This window comes from Perissodus microlepis, chromosome 7 (assembly GCF_051167445.1).
Source record: "Perissodus microlepis isolate ML-2025 ecotype Zambia chromosome 7, ASM5116744v1, whole genome shotgun sequence".
In the NCBI taxonomy this organism is placed as follows: domain Eukaryota; kingdom Metazoa; phylum Chordata; class Actinopteri; order Cichliformes; family Cichlidae; genus Perissodus; species Perissodus microlepis.
In genome coordinates, this window is record NC_140467.1 from 22,551,237 (window position 1) to 22,564,883 (window position 13,647).

Genomic DNA, 13,647 nt, shown 5'->3' on the forward strand with positions numbered 1-13,647 from the left:
TATATTTCTTAGTATGGAAATATAGAATGACCTTGTTCTTTAGACATTCATTCTTATGTATAATAATGCAATCTGCAATCTTGATTTATGTCTTTTTTTGTTTGTTTTCAAATCAATCATTTATACAAATATCAGTGATGGAATTTTACATATCCTAAGATACATTTATAATTTGGAAAAAATAGTAGACTTTGCCGGTAGCAGCATCGTTGCAATGTAATTTATTATTAATTATTTGTCTCCTTCATGAGTGTTTTTCAACAGGAACTTTTATAGATTGGTGAAAAATCTATAATATAATGAAAAACAGCCCAATAAATGCTGCCACTCTTTGACTGGGGATCCACTTGCAACTACAGTCAGGTCTGAACACTGATGCCGTAATGATTTCTTGATGTTAAAATTCAGCTTGTGGCGCCTTTAATGTCAACACATTGATCTTAATAGCATGTGCTATGCTGAGCATTTTTCAAAGGAGCACAGGGGCCCTTTGACTTCAGCAAATGAAATACACCTTTACTACAGCGAATGAGAGGTCTTGGCCTTAATAAATGGCAGTTTCCTCTCTAAATCAAAAAGCTTTGGTGTTCTTTGAAACTTGGTTCTTAACCTTGACAGCCAAAGCACTTGGATGACGTGCAACACACAGGCAAACACACACTTGGGATGGCTTCATCTTGTTGCCTGAGAGAGCAGGTGATGTGAGAAGATTAGATTTGGAGTTTGATGCAAAGGAAAAGCTGTTTTTATTCAAAACAAGTTTGGGCCAAACAATTAGGTACAAAGGATTTCTTTGTTCTACAAAAGTTTTGGTAACACTTTTTGAGATGATGGTAAGTGAGAAATCAGGCACAAAAAATTCACGTTACCATCAACACCTGATATTTCACCTGAACTCAGTCCCCTCAAAACATGCTTACAACACGTAATCCCGTACGAAAAAGAATCAAAAAGCAAAACTGCATTTCTAAGCGGGACAGCTATGTCCAGCCTTGCTGATAGTAAAGGGTCATACTTGGGTATGGACTCATTATCTCCTTTAAAAAAGCGTTTCGGATAACAGGGATTATCCCCAGACCTCGATGTGGTCATATTTCAGTGGAACCATTTCTCTGTCAGGGAAAGGTTACAAGAAAATCTTCAAATGTAATTTCTCAATTTTTGAGTACCTAAAAGGAAAATGATGTTCACCTCCTTTGTATTGGGGTGACAGATGAAATCTCAGAGACAGACAGCTCAAAGTCCCACATGTGAAACGAAATCTAACTGTGCTCCTGGATACAGGTGGATGTCGAATTTCTTTTTTTGATATTCACCAACTGAGTTCATTTGGTATCTTTTTCTGAATGTAACACAAAAAAGGTAAAAGGTCCTCTGAACTTAAATTACATCGCTGAGATGAAATAATATGCAGCCATCATCGTTCTAGCTTTTCATTCACTCCAGTTACTGCAGGTATTTATCAAGTCAGTTAGTTTTAAAGCTGCCAACTTTCATACCAAAATTACTGCCGGCGCACCTTTAAACCAGGTAGTTCTGCACAGCTGAATGCCCCAGAATGTTTCAAATAGCTCCATTTGAATACATCAAATACATCAGGTGTAACAAGAAAAGGTCAAACTTTGCATGAACAAAGGTTAAAAATATATCATATAGACAACCTTCATTATTATTCTTTTCAAGTCAGTGGCCACCAACAGTGTATGCGCCCATCACGGGCAGTGGATGGCGGTGTTGTGTAACTACTTCAGATTTACTGTGTGAATAGCTGCTGTCATAGAAATTCAAGTATACCTTTAGGGGGAAGAGTCACATATCAAGAGAAAAAAAAAGAAAAAGAAAGAATAGTCACAAAATCTTTGTAGAAATCTGCATCATAAAGTGAGAGCATTGGGATTTTTTTTGGTCAACTTTAAATTTTAACAGAAAAGTATATGCTGTTTAAGAAAAACTGGAATGATATTTTTTCACATACTATGACACGTCAGTGAAAACACATTTTTGTAATTGTAGTTGTAGCTTTAAACTGAAACAAGTTTTGTAGCGGGGCAGTATTGTGGTGTTTTGTGGCCTCGTAGCCTCACAGCTGTTAACATCTGGAAATCAGTTAAGTCTACAACCATGCTTATAATCTTATACTTGTTTGGAAAGACTGTCAATATTCTGTATAAACGAAAATGTTCAAAGCTTAACAAAATAAGTCATATCAATGCAAGAAATGACCCTGTGATATTACGTTCACAATTGTGAAGGCTCTTGCGACTTACATTCAGCAACACATTTTAACTGCATGTTTATTTTTAATAAAACGAGTGAAAAGGTCAAAGTAAGTTGTCTCTTTGCAGTGTTTCTTGTTTGTGTTGCAATCAAGGAAACCTTTTAAGTGATTTAGTTGTGGATATTGTAAAACTAGGAGTTCAAAAAGTAATAGCAATATCCTGCAGGCTTTTACCCATCATGATACATAATAACAGATATTATGATTATATTAAACAGGTCTGTTTCTTGGTTTACTATACTCCAACCTAGCTTCAGTCAGGAAAAATGTATTTCAAAAGATGGATTGTAAACAAATCAAAATGCTTCATTTTGTTAGTTGTGCACATGCACGTTCACTACCAGCAGATGGCAGTACATTACAAAGCTAATCCAGACCACTTGCTATACTGGTGTGGGAAGAGGGAAGAAGATGACACGAACCATTTCAAGACTGACCTTTGGTTCTTCTTTAGTAATAATTTCCTGCTTAAATAGATTTTAGTCAGAATCCTGAAATGGTCATTTGATTTTAATTCAGTTCTATTCAGTTAATTCAGTTTTATGCATACAGTGCCAGGTAACAGCAGTAGCCATTTCAAGGCATGTATGTTGTGAGATACAAATCCTGCAATTATTAGAAAGAGAAGTCTAACAATCACAAAAGAAATGAGAAAGAAATGTTCTTAATAAACAAATGTTGTCTTTCTCCAGTGATTACTACAACTGGTTCATTTTAATCACATTCTGCAACAGTGTACTTCCAACTATTAAGAATGAGAACTTTATTTCAGTGTCAAATAGAGCTCTACAAATTCTCTTTAGATTGGTACTGTTACATCAAGCCTCATAAATGCTACAGACACTTGACTGCTGTGCAGTGCCATGAAACACTATAAGGCTGACAAACCTTTATGGGCTCAAATGCTTGACTCTTGGGGCAGGAATAAACTTTAAAACAAGCTTTAATGCTCCTTGGTCCAGAAAATTACAAAGTTCCAAATCCAAAAGATAACAAAGAATCCAAACATCCCAAACACGCTTGGGAAACTCTGAGAAATCAGAGCAAGGGAAACAGAAGGCAGCGTGGATGACATGACAAAGGATGACGGGAAGGCTCCACAATATGTACACCACAAAAAAAAAAAAAAAAGAGTGGTGAGCAAACATGAGGGGAACACAGCAGCTGCCATAAGGCGAGAGGCGGGGTACACCCTGGACAGGTTGCCAGTCTGTTGCAGGGCTAGCAAATAGAGACAGACAACCTTTCTCAAATGTTTCTGAATAGAAAAAACAAATGTGATTGACAAATTGACAAATTGGATTTTTAGCTTTAATATAAAGATAAAGTACTGTGCAAAGGCTTTTGGCACCTCAGATGTTCAGATTCTTCATGTAATTGTCTACAGGAGGTCACTGATATACAACCAGAGTAATACACTATCTTCAACTACAAGAACAAGTGGCTGACGTTAGACAGTTAGAGAGCTAAAAGCTAAACACTTTCAGAAACTGCTTAGAAGAACTCCTGCTGTTTAACAACTGGTAGATTAAAGCTCTTTCATTTACATGCATTTGAAATCATCCTTACTTGTAGAGCCAAAACCTTTCCACGGTATGGTGCACAGAATTCACTCAACAATAAATTGGCCAATTTAAATTTGGAAAATTAACTAGGAGAGTAAATCGGCAGTTATTTACTTTAACTCTCTCTATTTACTCAGTATTGGGCAAACATATGTGAGGGTGCAGCTCTGGCTTTACTACAAGCCTTGCGTTGGAGGAATGCTATTTATCATTATCTCAACATCAGAACAGATCTGTCAGTTTTTGCAAATTTGCAGGCTGCCTCAGCAGATGTCTATCAATATAATGACTCTTGTGACCCTGAAAAAGTTCAGGCTTAGTACGCCTCCCACATCCACGGGACAAATTACACCCTGCGTGAATTAATTCAACTCCATTAAAAACCTTCATCGACATCTGCCGCTGCAGCAGTGCTCTGGCCTGCTTGTCTTGGCCTTTCTCCAGCCGAACGCCTCTTCAATTTAACTCCAATTTGGAGTTGGTGGATGTTGGCTGACAGTTTGAAGCTTCTCACTGGGATGCTGATGGGAGCGTCTTCACTCCTAAAGGAAAGTCATTCTCTCATCTGGACAGCGTTACAAATTGCGTAAAAAGCCAGTCCGATCAAGATAATGGCTTGTGAAGGAATGAGATTAGCTTCCTTTGTAAAAAATCTGATTGTGTGGATGGGACAGTGGCATAACAAGTGTGACCTTGTTGCAGGGGCCATCGGAGAAAGTAATTAGGGCTTGCATATGGGCTGCATTACCGAAGCCTTCAGCAAGGGCAGTGAAGGGAGAGCCATGTCAATGCAGTTTATTGTCACAGGTAAGGCTGTCAATGTCAGTTGTGAATAATGCTCCCTGGTTAGTTAGACAGCAGACAGAGACAAAGGGCAACAAAAAAAAAGGCTTAAGAGACTCAGTTCAGTGTTCCCCACCACTGGAGAACACAAACAAAATGCCAAGTCAAAAAAACCCCATGACATTTATTTAAGTTAACAGAGGCAGTCAGAACCTTTAAGGGTTGGCCTATAGTTATCCATTACTCCCAAATAGTTGTGTCAGATGGCTGGCAGGGGTTTCTTCCTGTTAAAAGGGAGTTTTTCCTTCTCACCCTTGCCAAATGGGTTTTTACTGTAAGCACCTTGAGGCGACGACTGTTGTGCTGTATAAATAAAACTGAATTCAACTGATGTTACTAAGATGTGCTAAAATGGGATTAGGAGCTTTAATACTTAGGAGAAACTTGACACTTGACATGACTGACATGATTAGCAAGACAATGATGCCAGAAATGCCTGATATGTTTGTTTGCATGCCTGGATAACATATTACCCAGGATGTCTTATATGTCTACAACTATCACATGTCTATAACTAATTAAATATTTAATTTAAGCAAATGTTAATCGAATTAAGCAGTTCACAGATAATGAGTTTTGAGCTTTAGGCAGCCATGGGTATCTGGCTTGGCAGAGTGTTAATCCGGTCTTTTTTGCAAGGATAACACAACCAGGGTCTACTAGGTACGTTTTCAGTAAATGTTCTTGCTAATCTGACTTGAGTTAATTAAACAAAGGCTATTCTCTGTTTCTTTGGTAATTGTCAGTGGCTTATCAACTGAATATATATTCAGCTTATAACTGAATTTCCCGGAGGAACCCACCCGAGGGATTAATAAAGTTTCATCTAATCTAATCTATCAGAAAGTCCTTTCACACATTCTGATAAAGGAAACCAATGGACCTCACCCATTCAACGCCATCTCTGGCTTTTCTATTCCTGGTGTTATTGCTAATGAAACAAGCAAATTGGCAATGTATATGCATTCTCCATAGAACTACAGCTATGGATACTGTATGATCACTGACACAGTTTCATAGTTCACCTGTATAATTATGCCAGCACCACACATAAGTCGCTGCTGAACGGGGCAAACTGAACCATCACCTTAACAGCTACAAAGGCGATACCAAACTAAACTAATGACTGAAACTGCCATTCACTGTAGGTGTAAGGCTCAAGATGTGCTCTCACAGTAAAAGTGTCAGCAGTAACATAGTCTCTCTAACTCCAGAAAAGTTAAGTAAATATGACACTCTGTGCTGCAGAACTATTTGTTATCTTATGGCTAAGACAGCTGCTGGTTATTGCAGAGTTCTCTCGCTACTTTATGAAAGTCTCTTTCTTTCTTGTTCTTTTAACACTTGTTATTTAGAGACGGCTACAGCGTAGGTGTTCAGAAAGGGCTATATTACATGGCTTTCAAACCATCAGAGTTATCTCACTTGCACCTACACAAGCTCTCTCACAATAAGACTTAGTATATTGATTTTGAACATGTAAGTTAATGTCCCTGTGTGGTTGCTGTGACACTGTTTGTGGATCTTATCGTCCTCAAAGAAGAGATGATGGGACAAGACGTTGTTTGTCAGGTGACAGTTAAAGCAACAAGCCCCACTGCAGAACTGCCGGCACTGTGGGGCGCTCTACTGGAGCTGGTCAGATCTCATCTGCATCTGTCTGACAGTGCTGAAACACATGTTTACATAAGCACACATGCATACACGTGGTTGAATTGCTTCCTGTGCATACATGTACGCCATTGTGTGTGGAAAGGCATTCACAAGGCTGATTCTCACAGACAGATCCCTCCACTCTGCAGGATGCCCTGGCATTATAAGCAGGCTTCATGAATAAGACAAGGATCAGTAATTGTTTCGAGGGGGAAGAGGGACGTGCGGTGGTGCAGTGGGTCTTCAACTGGCTGATTGTGTCATTGTGACTGTCTATGATAATTAAAACCCCCCCCCAAATCTTCAGTCACACTGGTGGCATTGCAAAAGACAGTAGTGGAGCTGTTATTGCTTGTCCTTCAGCTGAAAAGATCTGGTTGGCCAGAGAACTGAGAGCTTTTGTTCTGAAAGCTGAAAAATCTGGTGTCCAGCCTGTGCGATTTTAAGCTTTGCGCCCTGGGAAATGTGTTATCTAAGCGGCGCATGCAAGAAACCCTGACATTAATCTTTAATTAAGGCCTTTACAATTTCGGACGACATGCCTGAGAGTGTGAGAGTTACTGTAGTGGATAGATATGAGCAGTGGGGAGGGCCAGGAAATATGTTATATCTTGTGGTGAGCTCATTTTGTCTCATCAAAGTCAAAGCTCTGTTGATCTGCCAAAATATTGCCTGGCTTTTTTTTATTTATTTATTTTTTTTCCCTTTTTCTCATCTGTTTGGCTAATCATGAGGCACACTGTGAGGTAAGCTTGTCACTGAGGAAGTTTTTTTTGTATCATTTGAGAAAATAGATAACAATCCCCAGAGGTAATAATAGCAAAACGCGCACTGTGGTTGTCTGTTTTCTACACAGTGCTATAAGTTCTACCATGAAGGTCTTCTGATAACTAAAGTGAATTTTTTTTGCACTTCTTCTTTTTCATTTTGTTTTTGGTAATTGTTTGTCGAAAGAGCCAAGTGATAAACCTGCTGGTAAAACCAGCATGCCACTGAAGCTGTTCTTGTGTTGTGACAGCTGCTGCCTGTGTGATGTTCCACAAAAAGTCCCCAAGACACAACCTGTTTCATCCTGGCAGACAATTCACATGAAAAAAGACAAGTCTCATATGAAATGAAATGGGACTTAGGTAATTGTTTTGATTACTCCTTTCCCTGTTCCCAGTTGGATGAAAGCATTACAAAGCTGAAAGTGAAGGTTTTAGGGAAGAGGAGACTGAGGAAAAGTAGCAGCACATCTCCCTGCGGCAAGATTTATTCGCTGGCAACAATGAGAGACAGATGGGAGGGTGGTGGTGGGAACAGGAGAGGGGGGACGGGAGGGGTGGGGGTCACACCTTTGTGAAGCAAAGCAATTGGGAGCGATTAAACTCTCATTCGCCGTAGGGACTATACACTTTGAGGCAGAAGCTGGCTCCAGCAGCGCCTGCAGCACAGTCCCTTTTATCTCCACTCCTCAAGAAGACCCTGTAAATGCCATGGGAGTTGTTAAAGGGAAGCATGCAGTGTTCTGCTGGGCGGGTTCGTGGTTAATGTTCAACATCATGACGGCAAATGAAAAGAATTTTCTTGAGGTTGCCTGCCCTTGCAATGGATAATCTATGCAGTGAGATTGTGGCTTAGCCCATGTAATTAAACTCATGACCTACACAGTTATATGCCGTTACTTTTTTTTTTCTTTTTTTCCCATGTGTGACAGTCAGTTCCTCAACGGGTCACTTGAAGTTTGCTCTAAAAGTAAATCAACCACTCCAGATTCTCATGATGACATGTGAAATACACAGCAGAAATAAACGAGTCTTTAAAAATCAAAAACAACAACAAAACTAGAGCTACTCCTCTCCTCCAGAGAACTGCATAAAGAACTCATGTGATGAAACTGTATATTAACAGTATTAAAGTATAAGACTCAGGCAGGAGTCTCTGTGTACTGAGGTTTGGAGCCGACTTTGGGATTTGTACTGAGAGTAGAAAGAAGGTGAGAGAGAACCTGGAGAGGTGGAGGTATGCTCTGCAGATAAGAGGAAACAAAGCAAGACAGAATACATGTGTGCGAATGAGACTAACAGTGGAGAGGCAAGGAGCAGAGGTCATGAAGGTAGATACGTTTAAATACCTGGGGTCAACCACCCAAACCAACTACAAAAGAGAGGTGAAAGAAGAGAGTGCAGGCAGGGTGGACTGGGTGAGGACGAGTGTCAGAGGGGATTTGTGACAGAAGGACAGAAGCAAGAGTGAGAGGGAAGCTTTACAAGATAATAGTGGTGCTAGACCTGCTATGATCTACGTTTGGTGACAAAAAGATAGGAGGCAGAGCTGAAGATGGTAAGATTTTCACCATGAGTGACTAGAATAGACAAGATTAGAAATGAGTACATCAGAGGGAGAGCTAGGGTTGAGCTGTTTGGAGACAAAGCTAGAGAAGCAAGAGTGAGATGGTTTGGATATGTGCAGAGGAGGGATGGTAGATATATTGGACAAAGGATATTGAATATAGAGATGCTGGGCAGAAGGAAAATAGGCAGATCACAGAGAAGAGTCATAGATGTATTGAGGGAGGATATGCAGAGGGTTGGTGTGACAGAGAAAGATACTTGGGAAATTTTTATTCAAAACAACATAAACAACACAGTCTCATGGCTATAAATTGCTAATGCTACCCTGTCATATCCAAAGTGTGAGACCCACCTGATAGTGGGATACAAACTTCAGTGTAAGAGCAGCAACTTTAGGTCTGAATAATCTGCACAGAGGTCAGAAAGTGAAATATTTGCATCCAAAAATATAGTGAAAAGTATTATAGCATAGAAAGTATGAGTACACTGAAACTTTACATGCAAGATAAATGCATTCCACCACTCCTTCTATTCATGCCGTCATTCAATCGTGCTTCTCATGTTAAGAATACCAGCATACTGCTGTTTACATACAGTTGCTGATGGAAGCTGAAGCCCCCAGTCAGCACAAGTAGATTCTACTTCTCATTGCTTCGCTTTTCCACCATCATTCTGCTCTTGCTCTTGACGAAGGCGGTCGCACTTTTCTCCTCTCCTCCCCTCCCCCCTTAGCTTCCCTGCTTAGCCTCTTGTGTCCTTGTCTAGTCTCGTGTTTTTTGTATTACTTTTCCCTGGAACACTCTCTCACAGTCCGTTCTCTAAAACCTAAAAGAGAATTATGGATTTGATCAACTGGTCCCTAAATGCAATTGACACCCCTTTCTCAATGAGAAGTTTGGGCTTGGGTGAGCCTGAGTGCTGAAGATATCTACCTATTCGGAACCATGATAACAGGGTTCTTGCTGATCGGAGCTGGCTTGGCCCTGACGTATCGAAGAATTAAGGAAGCGGAACCGGCTGTTCAAACCCCCACAAGGCTGCCCGCTGGGATTGAAATGATGGGTTGAGGCGTGAGTTTCTCAAAATGGGCTCATTGAGTGCAGCACGGATAAGATCTTGGAGAAGCTTACGGCTGCCGTGAATACTCAGAACAAGACCTCGGAGTGCAAACTGGATTACATCTTGGAGGGGCTTGCTCAGAATAACACCTCTGAGCGCAAATTGGATTACATCTTGGATAAGCTCACTGCGGTCGTGAGTTCTCAGAAATCGGCTCTTTGAGCACAAGAATGACAACATCACGGAGCGTAAGTTTGATAACATCATGGGGAAGCTCACGGCTCTCCAACGGGAGATTGAGAGACCAGTGTTGGACTGTTAGAACAGTTTTGAAATTCATGAGTTGTAAAAACCTCCATCACTTCATGCGGATACCCCTTTGGCGCCAGCTGCGGTCTCAAGGCTGGAGCTGAACAACAACACCCTGATAATGGACTGTGTTTAGACTGTTCTTCCCATTCTATGCAAGGCCACCTGGGTTGGCTGGAAGACTGTTTACTTAGCCTGGCAGGGCGAAGGACACTGTCTCAGCTGAACTCTGGACACACACACGCACACAGACATATATATACACATGCAGATATACACTCATCCCCCCTCCAAACGCCTTCGATGCTTATTCCCTTCCGATGCTGATGGTGGATCAAGGAGACCAGCGCATAGGCTGCAGGCCCGGAGGCACTGTCTACATTGGCTGTCTCTCACCCTTCACCCACCCCTGTTGCTTGTCATGTGTTTCTTTGGTGTATTAAGAGTTTTTTCATGTGCTTTGTGCAGAGGTGTTTTTTTCTGTTCTCAAACTGATCTCCCTGTTGGAGCTCAGTCTGGGGGGAGTTATTTTTTTTCTCCTTATCTTTCCTTGTGTGGTGCATTTTCCATTGTTATACCTCTCTGACCTGTCTTCCCCATGTGATGTTTTTGTGTAATGTACGTATGGTCGGAGGGTAAGATGGCGCCGCCATTGCGTGCAATAGCCTTAACATGAAATTTCCCCTTGTGGGACTAATAAAGGTATATCAATCAAATCAAATCAAATCTGAAAACAAAAGATGATCAAATGCGTCATATGTTTTTTTTTTTTGTTTACCCTCAGCCGTTTTCATCATAGTTTTGGCTGTTAGGAATGCACTCTGATTCCACAACCAGCAGCACAGGCTGGCTCAGGCATCTCAGCATCTATTGTAACTGGCTTCTCATCAACACGATAGCACCAAAATGCTCGGGGACCCCTCCATCACTGAAAGGCACACAATCACAGGTTGCTAGCCAGGTTATTACGAGTCATTCATCATCTGCGCCTGCTTTGTGTTTCTCTACCTTAAGCTTCGCTTCAAATTCAATGCTTTCAAATCCCCCGTACTTGCCCATTTGCCTGTTCATTACACTTCTTTTCAGCTTCCTCAATATGTCTTTTATCTCTCCTCCACCATTTCCCCAGCTTGGCCCAACCTCAGCCAGTGCACCTGGCTCGTGGGTCTGTGCTGTAAGAGCTCCATAAAACACAAGGCACAAAATGGACCCAATCATAAGCTATATACAAGCTTTGATGCTGCACTACTGTGTGCATGACAGCATATTGCATCTGCACCTTAAGAGAAGAAGCAGCCAAAATAACAAACAAGCCTCGCCCATTGTTCTTTTGATTTGCTGAACACATTGCTGCAGCTTCTTAATAGACATGTGAGGTGGAATTAAAATCCATCTACAATGTTGAATTCCCAGAGAGTGCAGGACAGATCAAGAGGCAAATGAGGAAATCCACACAATCCATATCAGTTTGATATCATGTGGGGTTTTTCCTCCTGTGCAGGTTCGTGCTGGCAGCACCATGGCAACCACAGCATTGATTGGCCGATGTCTCCCACTGTGCACAGCGCAGGTCTTGTTATGTGGGATATTGGTTTTTTACTTGCCTCCCTGGCTCCTTCATGGTGTGTATTAGCCGTGGTTTCTCGGGTGCCGGGTCGTCATGTATGCTTACCTTTCATTTGGTTCTGGATGACTTTGAAGGGCAGCATGTGGAGCGAGACAGAGACGACTGTGACAAAACACTCAGAGGCTCTGAAACAGGGCCAGTGCTATCAAGTCCCAACTCCTTTATTAAACATGTCATGAAACTCCTAATATTTGTAATTGAATTTATTGGTTCTGTACCATTCCTCTATAAAAAAAAAGTTAGTTTGCATCCAAATTTGAAATCTAAATCTTTAGTATTGTTTGACGTTACTGATTAAATAAACTCCAGTTGTCAGTGAGAATTATTCCACTCCTTCTAATTAATATGTTATGCTTCTCTATATTTTAAAAGCACTCCCTGTATCTCCCAACTTCATGGACTCTCACTGATTCAGTGAAAGGTTTTATAGATAAGAGTGACATTGTTCATTTTGGTTTTGTAAAATTTTATAAAATGTTCATTCGCTCACGCCCTGCTGGGAAATAACCTTGTCACTCGTGTTTCATCGAATTCTTGCAGAAAAGTGAAAATCCCCCAAGAACGCTTTTTTAAACGTGTTGTTTTTAAACTTGACAGCAGCATGGTGGCTCAGCTGTTAGTGCTGCTGCTGCCTCACAGCAAGAGAGTTTGATCCAGGATAGCCTCCTTCTGTGTGCAGTTTGCATGTTCTTTACATGCCTGTGTGGCTTTTTCTCCAGGAGTTCAGCTTTATTTAGGTTACAGCTACCGAGACACTTCTGATTATGTGATCTCTTGAATTCTAAGATTACTAATTTCCTGGTTAAAAAAACCCCCAAAACCAACAACACATACATAAAAAAACATACATATGAGATAATATATGTTCATGACAGCCACCTCCATATTTTGTTCAAGTGATGATCACTAATTGTCTTCATTTGATGAATTAAACTCTCTTTGAAGTGAAGGGAAATGGACTTTGAACTTGATTTTTTTTATTGTACGTATGCATGTGTATAAACATACATAAACATTTAGTTTCTAAAGTCACTCACTAATAAAAAAAAATAAAAAAGTAGAATCAGCTCTAGCAGATTGTGCTGATGTATCATTTTATGGCCTAGGAATGTGTAAAATGTTTTCAGCCCACCTTCTGTGGTCTATATCATTGTTATTCCTGCTATCATTGAACGATATTATCTTGGCTCTTCATATGAACTTAGAAAAAGTAAAGGAATTTATGTTGGGTTGATCATTTCTTGTATTGTTGTTGTAACAGTGCTTCTTGGCAATTAATCTTATAGCTGTTGGAAAACCTGTTTATTTTCCCATAGTAAATGGTAAATGGGCTGGTTCTTATATGGGGATTTCTACTGTACTTGAGCACTTAAGGCACCCTATACAATATGCCTCATTCACCCATTCATATAATCAAACATGGAGTGGAGTTTTTCTTTATTTAATTAGTTTTATTTTTTGTCATAATTTGTACATTTTGTTGTACAACTCTACAAAATAAAGTTGGGTTTAAATAGATTGTTTAAGTGTATATCTACTAAGTGGAGATAACACTGCTGATAACACTGTAAATTGTAAAATGCCCGTATTTATAAAAACAAAAAGATGGTGTTGTTTTTAATGCACTGGGCACATGTTAAACAGACACTTACCGTACAGACGCTTATGTATCCATTTACACCGGCCATAAAACTTATACAGCATGTTAGACTGTATAAAGTGCCACTTTAACAACACTGTTTGCTTCAGAACGCCTTTTTGCCTGACAGTGCATTTTCAGAAAATATGTGACTCGTGTTGACCAATGGGCCAAGAGCACAAAGCTTTAAACGTTACAGTACCCCCTCACACACCACCCCCAATTTCTCTGGGATCATCTGTACACTTTCATTAAGTATGCAGTAAAAAGAGCAGAAAGCTTATGAATATTGAAATGAATAATGTATGTTTTCTGCTTTAAGCTACAACTGCATCTGA